Source organism: Aplysia californica, unplaced genomic scaffold (assembly GCF_000002075.1).
Source record: "Aplysia californica isolate F4 #8 unplaced genomic scaffold, AplCal3.0 scaffold00300, whole genome shotgun sequence".
Lineage (NCBI taxonomy): Eukaryota > Metazoa > Mollusca > Gastropoda > Aplysiida > Aplysiidae > Aplysia > Aplysia californica.
In genome coordinates this window covers 518,078-523,952 of record NW_004797570.1, presented here as the reverse complement: position 1 = coordinate 523,952, position 5,875 = coordinate 518,078, and the positions used below count along the sequence as shown (strand labels likewise).

The following is a 5,875-nucleotide window of genomic DNA, read 5'->3' as shown; positions in this document are numbered from 1 at the left end:
CACACACACACACACACACACACACACAAAGGCATACAAGTACAGAAAACACACACACATGCGTGAGCAAATACATATACGCACGCACACATATATACACATAATTAGACAGACAGACAGACAGACAGACAAACAGACAGACAGACAGACAGACAGACAGACAGACAGAAAAAAACGATACAGACAGAACTGATATTAATATATTATTATATTCAATTTGCATACACACATGCAAGCAAAGACACAGACACAAACATACACATCCTTCTTTGTATAAATAAAGTCTCTCTCTCTCTCTCTCTCTCTCTCTCTCTCTCTCTCTCTCTCTCTCTCTCTCTCTCTCTCTCTCTCTCTCTCTCCGCCATAGCGCAACCTTTGGACCCATACATCAACGGGCAAGTGCACCAGCTCGTACTGTGGCATGAACAGAACTACACAAAAAATAAAACGCAAGTATCGAATTTTTAAACCGCGAACTATGAACCTGGTGGGGTCGAGGTGTTAAAAAGTTGACCCAACGTCGAAGCCCTACAAAAAGCTGGGTGGTTTGGTTTTGTTTTGGAGTGTTTGGAGAGCTCCCTGTGCTGCCAAAGTGTCCAAAGATCGCCTTTCAAGATTAGAAACGCATTAGTGACCGACATATCCAGGTTTAAAGTCTACCTCTAGAAGAAAAAGAAAGAAAAAAAAAGAAGATACCAACAACAAATTGAAAGCCAGAACCTTATGGGCATATCATGACCACTGTGACCTTGTTACACCGGGCTCTATATGTAAACACAATGTTTAGAACAGACTTTACAGACAGCTGCCTGGCAAAGTTTCCAAAGTCAAGGTCGTCAAGTTTCGTTTTGCGCAGATCGCCCTTGTTAATTTCCCCTAGGTCATACCTATTACTAAATATTTTATCGCTTAGGTCAGTGAACTTTGACCTCAAACGTATTAAGATTTTAAAAGGGCAACTACTAAAGTCAGTAAGTATCTCTACCTGTTCCTCCTAAGAGTTAGAAAAAAAACAAAAAACAAGCCTCAGATGGCAGTCTGGTTGGAGTAAAAGAAGCGCATATATTTATACATGTATTTATATGAGAACGAGCATCTCGAGCAGGGAAAGGGAAAGACGGACAAACCACAGAATGAACGACAAGATGTTGGACCTACCAGTGGCGCCCTCCAACCGCCCTCACAGTGTGTGGCTCGGTGACAGATGGACAAAACGGACAAAACAGCAACTGATGTAGATGTGGCTTTTTTGGGTTGATCTACAGGCTAAGAGAACTCAGAACAACTCAACCGCGCCTGTGTTTCTTTAATGTTCTTGTAGGTTGTTTTTTTCTAAAAATGTGTTTGTTTTGTTGATGTTTATTTAGTTTGTTTTGTTGTTCAGCATTTCCTGACCGATGTTTTTCTTTATTTGAGTAAAGAGAAGCACATCGACACAATAGTAGTTATTTAAATAGTTCAGGGAAAAAGTAAAACAGACAATCAGAAACAACAGAAGGAAGATTTTAAAAAAGTGGGACCTAACGGGAGAGGAGCCCTGGAGCCCTCCAACCACACAAAGCATGTGAAAGACGATCGAAGACGAGTATTAAATTTAGCACAATTTTGAGATCTCTACGCAGGTCAAACCCTCTCCTCCTCTTTTTCCCCTCCCATCTCACTCCACACACACACACACACCCACACCCACACACACACACTACACACGCACACACACACACACACACACACACACACACACACACACATCCCCCACTGTCGGTTTATGGTTATTGTTTTTGTGTTTCTTCTTTTTTCCTCCATTTGCATGTTGCACCAACTCATGCCAGTAGTGAAATCAAACAGAAAACAGCAAACACCATGAGACGTGTTATTTATCTGTTTGCAAGAGATAAAGAAAAGCACATCCGCACGCTAACGGTAATTTAGCGCGGGCGGGAGAAAAGATAGGGGGAGGGGGAGGGGGGAGAGAGAGAGAGAGAGAGAGAGAGAGAGAGAGAGAGATGAGTGGCGAATAAGCTGAAGCAACAACAGGCGATCGACATTCAACCCCCACTCGTGTGCACCCTGTCAATACAAGAACGGAGTATCATTTACCTGAAAGATGCTGCAGCACAGGAATGAACTTCTTCACGCACCCACCCTTGCTCCAGAACAGCTTGACAGAAACAACAACAAGCATGTCGCGAAAGACATTGCTGAATACACCAAAGCCAGACAGGACACCGCCGTAATTGCGTGGCTTCTCTTTTGATTTTGTTTTAGTAACGGTTTTTCGGCACTCTCAGGACAATTAGGTCATATAAGTGCCGAAGACTGAAGATGTTACAAGAGAGAAACAAACACACACCAAAAAAAAGAGGAGAGAGATAAGAACGATAGATATTTGATAGGAAAGAAGGAGCAAACCGCACCAGAGCACCCGCCAACCACTCACGTGACACTTCTCTTACTGAGATTGATCATTTCTTCGAGCACAACAAAACACATCGTCCCAGCATTTTCGCCAAAACAAGGATATTCAATATGTTGAATATTAACCCATGATTAACCTTTCACTATTACGAGCGGACACACAGCTGATCTTGATTGACAATTCACTAGGTTAAACATCCGAGTTTCAAGTGGGTAACTACGTGAATGAATTGATTTAACGCCGCTTTCAATACTGTCCGGTTATTCAAGCGGCGGCGGCGGCGGCACCTCCGAATTTAACGTTCATCTCAGGCAGGACCACGACACATGGATTGGGAATCTCTATAAAACGAATAGAGTTCAAGAATGCAGTCAGGGATTAGAACAAAGGCCGCTCGTTCCGTTGTCCAGCACGATATCAACTGAGCTACAAGTTTCAAGGAAACAGCTGCTCTGTGGATGCCCCACAGCAGACAAAATAAGCAAAGAGCGACAACAACGTGGAAAGGGTAGTAAACAACAACATAAAAGAAGAAGAGGATGACAACACGTGCGGTGTGTACAAAGAGGAAATAACTACGCTGCAACATCTGGTTTCGTTTCAGGCAATGCTCTGACTGACTGACTGGTAAAGTTTGCGTTACCACGAACCACAAATAACCAGATCCCACCCTCCCCATCCCCCACCTGTTTTTCTTTTTCCCTGACGGCCATTGTAACCCCCCCTTTCTCCATTTCAATCAACTCACCCAAAGTAGATACAATGAGCAAAATGAAAGACCCGCTTGCCTATGCTCAAGTTACATTTTCTCACAGTGTAAGAGCCAACTTTCTGCCCAACCCCCGCACCCCCATCCCACTCCACGCAATGGTATAGTGTTCAAAGTCCAAGAAAAATATGTCACATAGAGACCTTATCTTATGTTCACCTAGTTTCAATGTGCTTCACTTATAGCCTGCTGATCAGGATGACTTGTGCTTTGCTAGTTCATACAGTCGAGCTGATGGTGGGCCCCGATTTTATCAGTAATTGGGTGCTAAATGGGCTGCTTCAAGGGAAGCTGAGAATGTTTCTGAGTTCTTGGGTCTGCTGGGGCAATAATATAGACTGTAAAGCGCATAATTTGTTGTTGAGCAAGGATATCATGTACTATACTGTCTATACAAATGCTTATTATTATTATTATCATCATTAAATAGAGATAATGGCTACTCTCAATGCACGAAAGATGATAGGATGGTGGACAGATGAGAAGTACTGGTGGGATAGTAAATTGTAAGACAAAAGAAAAGGTGATAGGTTTTAGTAGTGGGCGAGTAAGACGATAAGCAATTGTCTGACGCTTAAAAGTAATAGTGCAAGTGAGATGACTGAAAGTGCCAGTCAGACAGTACAATGATAAGACGGCTGACTGTAAGATGATAGACAGTAAGTAATGGTGCCACACAGAGCACAGTTGACATTATATCAATAAGATTATAAATGCTTTACCTCCTCCCAACAGACACAACAGATCATTTAGGAAGCAAACTGCTCTCTACCTCTGAGGGCCAACCCAGGCTCCGTGAGATACAGCATCACAGCAGGCAAACAAAGATATTCGACAAAGACTCACCTTCATGGACATTGAACTCATATCTTGGACATGCAATGGCAAATAACTCATTACACCATAGAGTTAGACAAGAAGAGCTAATGACAAAAAGACCCTATATTCAGTAGGGTTGTTGGCAACATATATGGAAAAAATAGTTGGTCACACAATTGTACTGTAGGCATGACTGTCAGAGAGAAAGTAAGATAAATATAAGACAAGACACAGTACAATATATAGTAACATATAAACAACAGACATGACTGTCAGAGAATTACAAACATTAACCAATCAGGATTTTCATCAGCTTTTTCCCCATTTTAAAGTAATTTGTACCAACAGCAATGCATGATTATTTACCAATTTATCTCTACAAACATGCCTTTTGATCCTGACAAAGAGTATCTCTATCCTGACTACCTGAATGCTTTATTTCTGAAGATCAGATCTTTTGGTAAATTTTTTAACTGTAGTAGACAAACCTGGAGCTCCTACCCTGCTCTTTAAAAAAAAAGGCGGGGGTATGGAGGGTGGAGAGGAAAATGGGGAGAGGGGGGCATGATAGCATGTGTTTCACAGAGAGATAGAGATAAGATAAATAGATCAATGTAGATCTAGATCTATATACCTTTATTTATACTCATTTATATAGATCTATATATGCATCATGTATGGATTATGTTATATATATAAAAATATAACACGTTCTCTTATAAATGCATATTTCTTATCGGCTATCACATGCATCAGATGCACAAAGTGTATGTTTTCGGCCGAAATGAATAAAAGCCACCAGCCACCCAAAAAACATTTCTTTTTACGCATGTTTGTATGTTTAGCATTTCAAAAAGCTGATTTTCTCAAGAGTGCTAAAATCGATGTAGCGAGTTCGGCATTTCGCAGTCCCTCATGATATGCACATATATTATGAGAGACAGACAGAGAGAGAGAGAGAGAGAGAGAGAGAGAGAGAGAGAGAGAGAGAGAGAGAAGAGAGAGAGAGACAGAGAGACAGAGAGAGAGGGGGGGGGGGTTGAGGGAGGGAGGGAGAGAGATAAGAGAATTGAACTTGAACCTAGACAAGTCGGGTAATAAAACGGCACCGCGGGCGTAGACTGGTAGGTATGATCTAGACAAACATTTGAAAATAAAATAATTTAATTTATTTTACACCCTACCTACGCTACGATTCGAGGAGCGTTTGTGTCTGGATAGACATGCACACCACAGGAGAGGAGATGTGAATATTTTATATTATTTAAAGCCTACACAACAGATCCCACGTAGATTTAACTCTGACTTTAGATTCTACTTCTAACTTTACTGCACTGCAACTGCGATGCCAAAGTTCACGTTACTTACGTCTTTGTCGTTGGGGTAGTAATGATATAATGTTGTCGTCGTTGATTTTTCTCTTACAACTGAGCGTTGCAAATTCACTTTCGTCTGAACCTCTGACCGTTCTCTTGCACAGCAGCACGACGACAGCGGCCGTCACGAGTATCCAGTGTAGACTTTGAAAGGAGCTCGAGCGGAGAAGCTTCACGCTCACACTCAGGCGGAAAGAAAACACGCTCGGCCTCTAGGCCTACCTTGATAAAATTATTTCTTTAACGGTCAAGGACATGACCTAACATGACCTTTTTATGTGGACCATAAAAAGATGGTCTCTCCTGAGAAAAGTATATACAGTCAATGGCAGTTTCGTAAAAACCATAATTTCATCAGATAGTATTAATTATTGTCTACAAAGTGATGAAAATAAACCAGTTACAGCTTTTGAGGTTGAAAAAGTAAGAGTTATTAATTGATTGAGGAAATAAATTTGTTTTTGCAAAGTTAATCTACTTCCGGCGGAAACAAAG

The 5,875-nt window shown here is 41.4% G+C and overlaps 1 protein-coding gene across 3 annotated transcripts in view; it reads right to left on the bottom strand.

Annotated features, from left to right (window-relative positions):
- Positions 1 to 5,621, bottom strand: part of LOC101855805 (pyruvate carboxylase, mitochondrial) — a 63,616-nt gene extending 57,995 nt beyond the window's left edge. For 2 of the 3 annotated variants that reach the window (XM_005101828.3, XM_005101831.3), the window contains exon 1: positions 5,373 to 5,621. The gene's annotated coding sequence lies outside the window, so the exon portion shown is untranslated. Of the gene's footprint in view, positions 1 to 2,097; positions 2,197 to 5,372 lie in introns of those variants that run through there. The other variant, XM_005101829.3, reaches the window with a different exon arrangement.
- Positions 5,622 to 5,875: the final 254 nt, after the last annotated feature.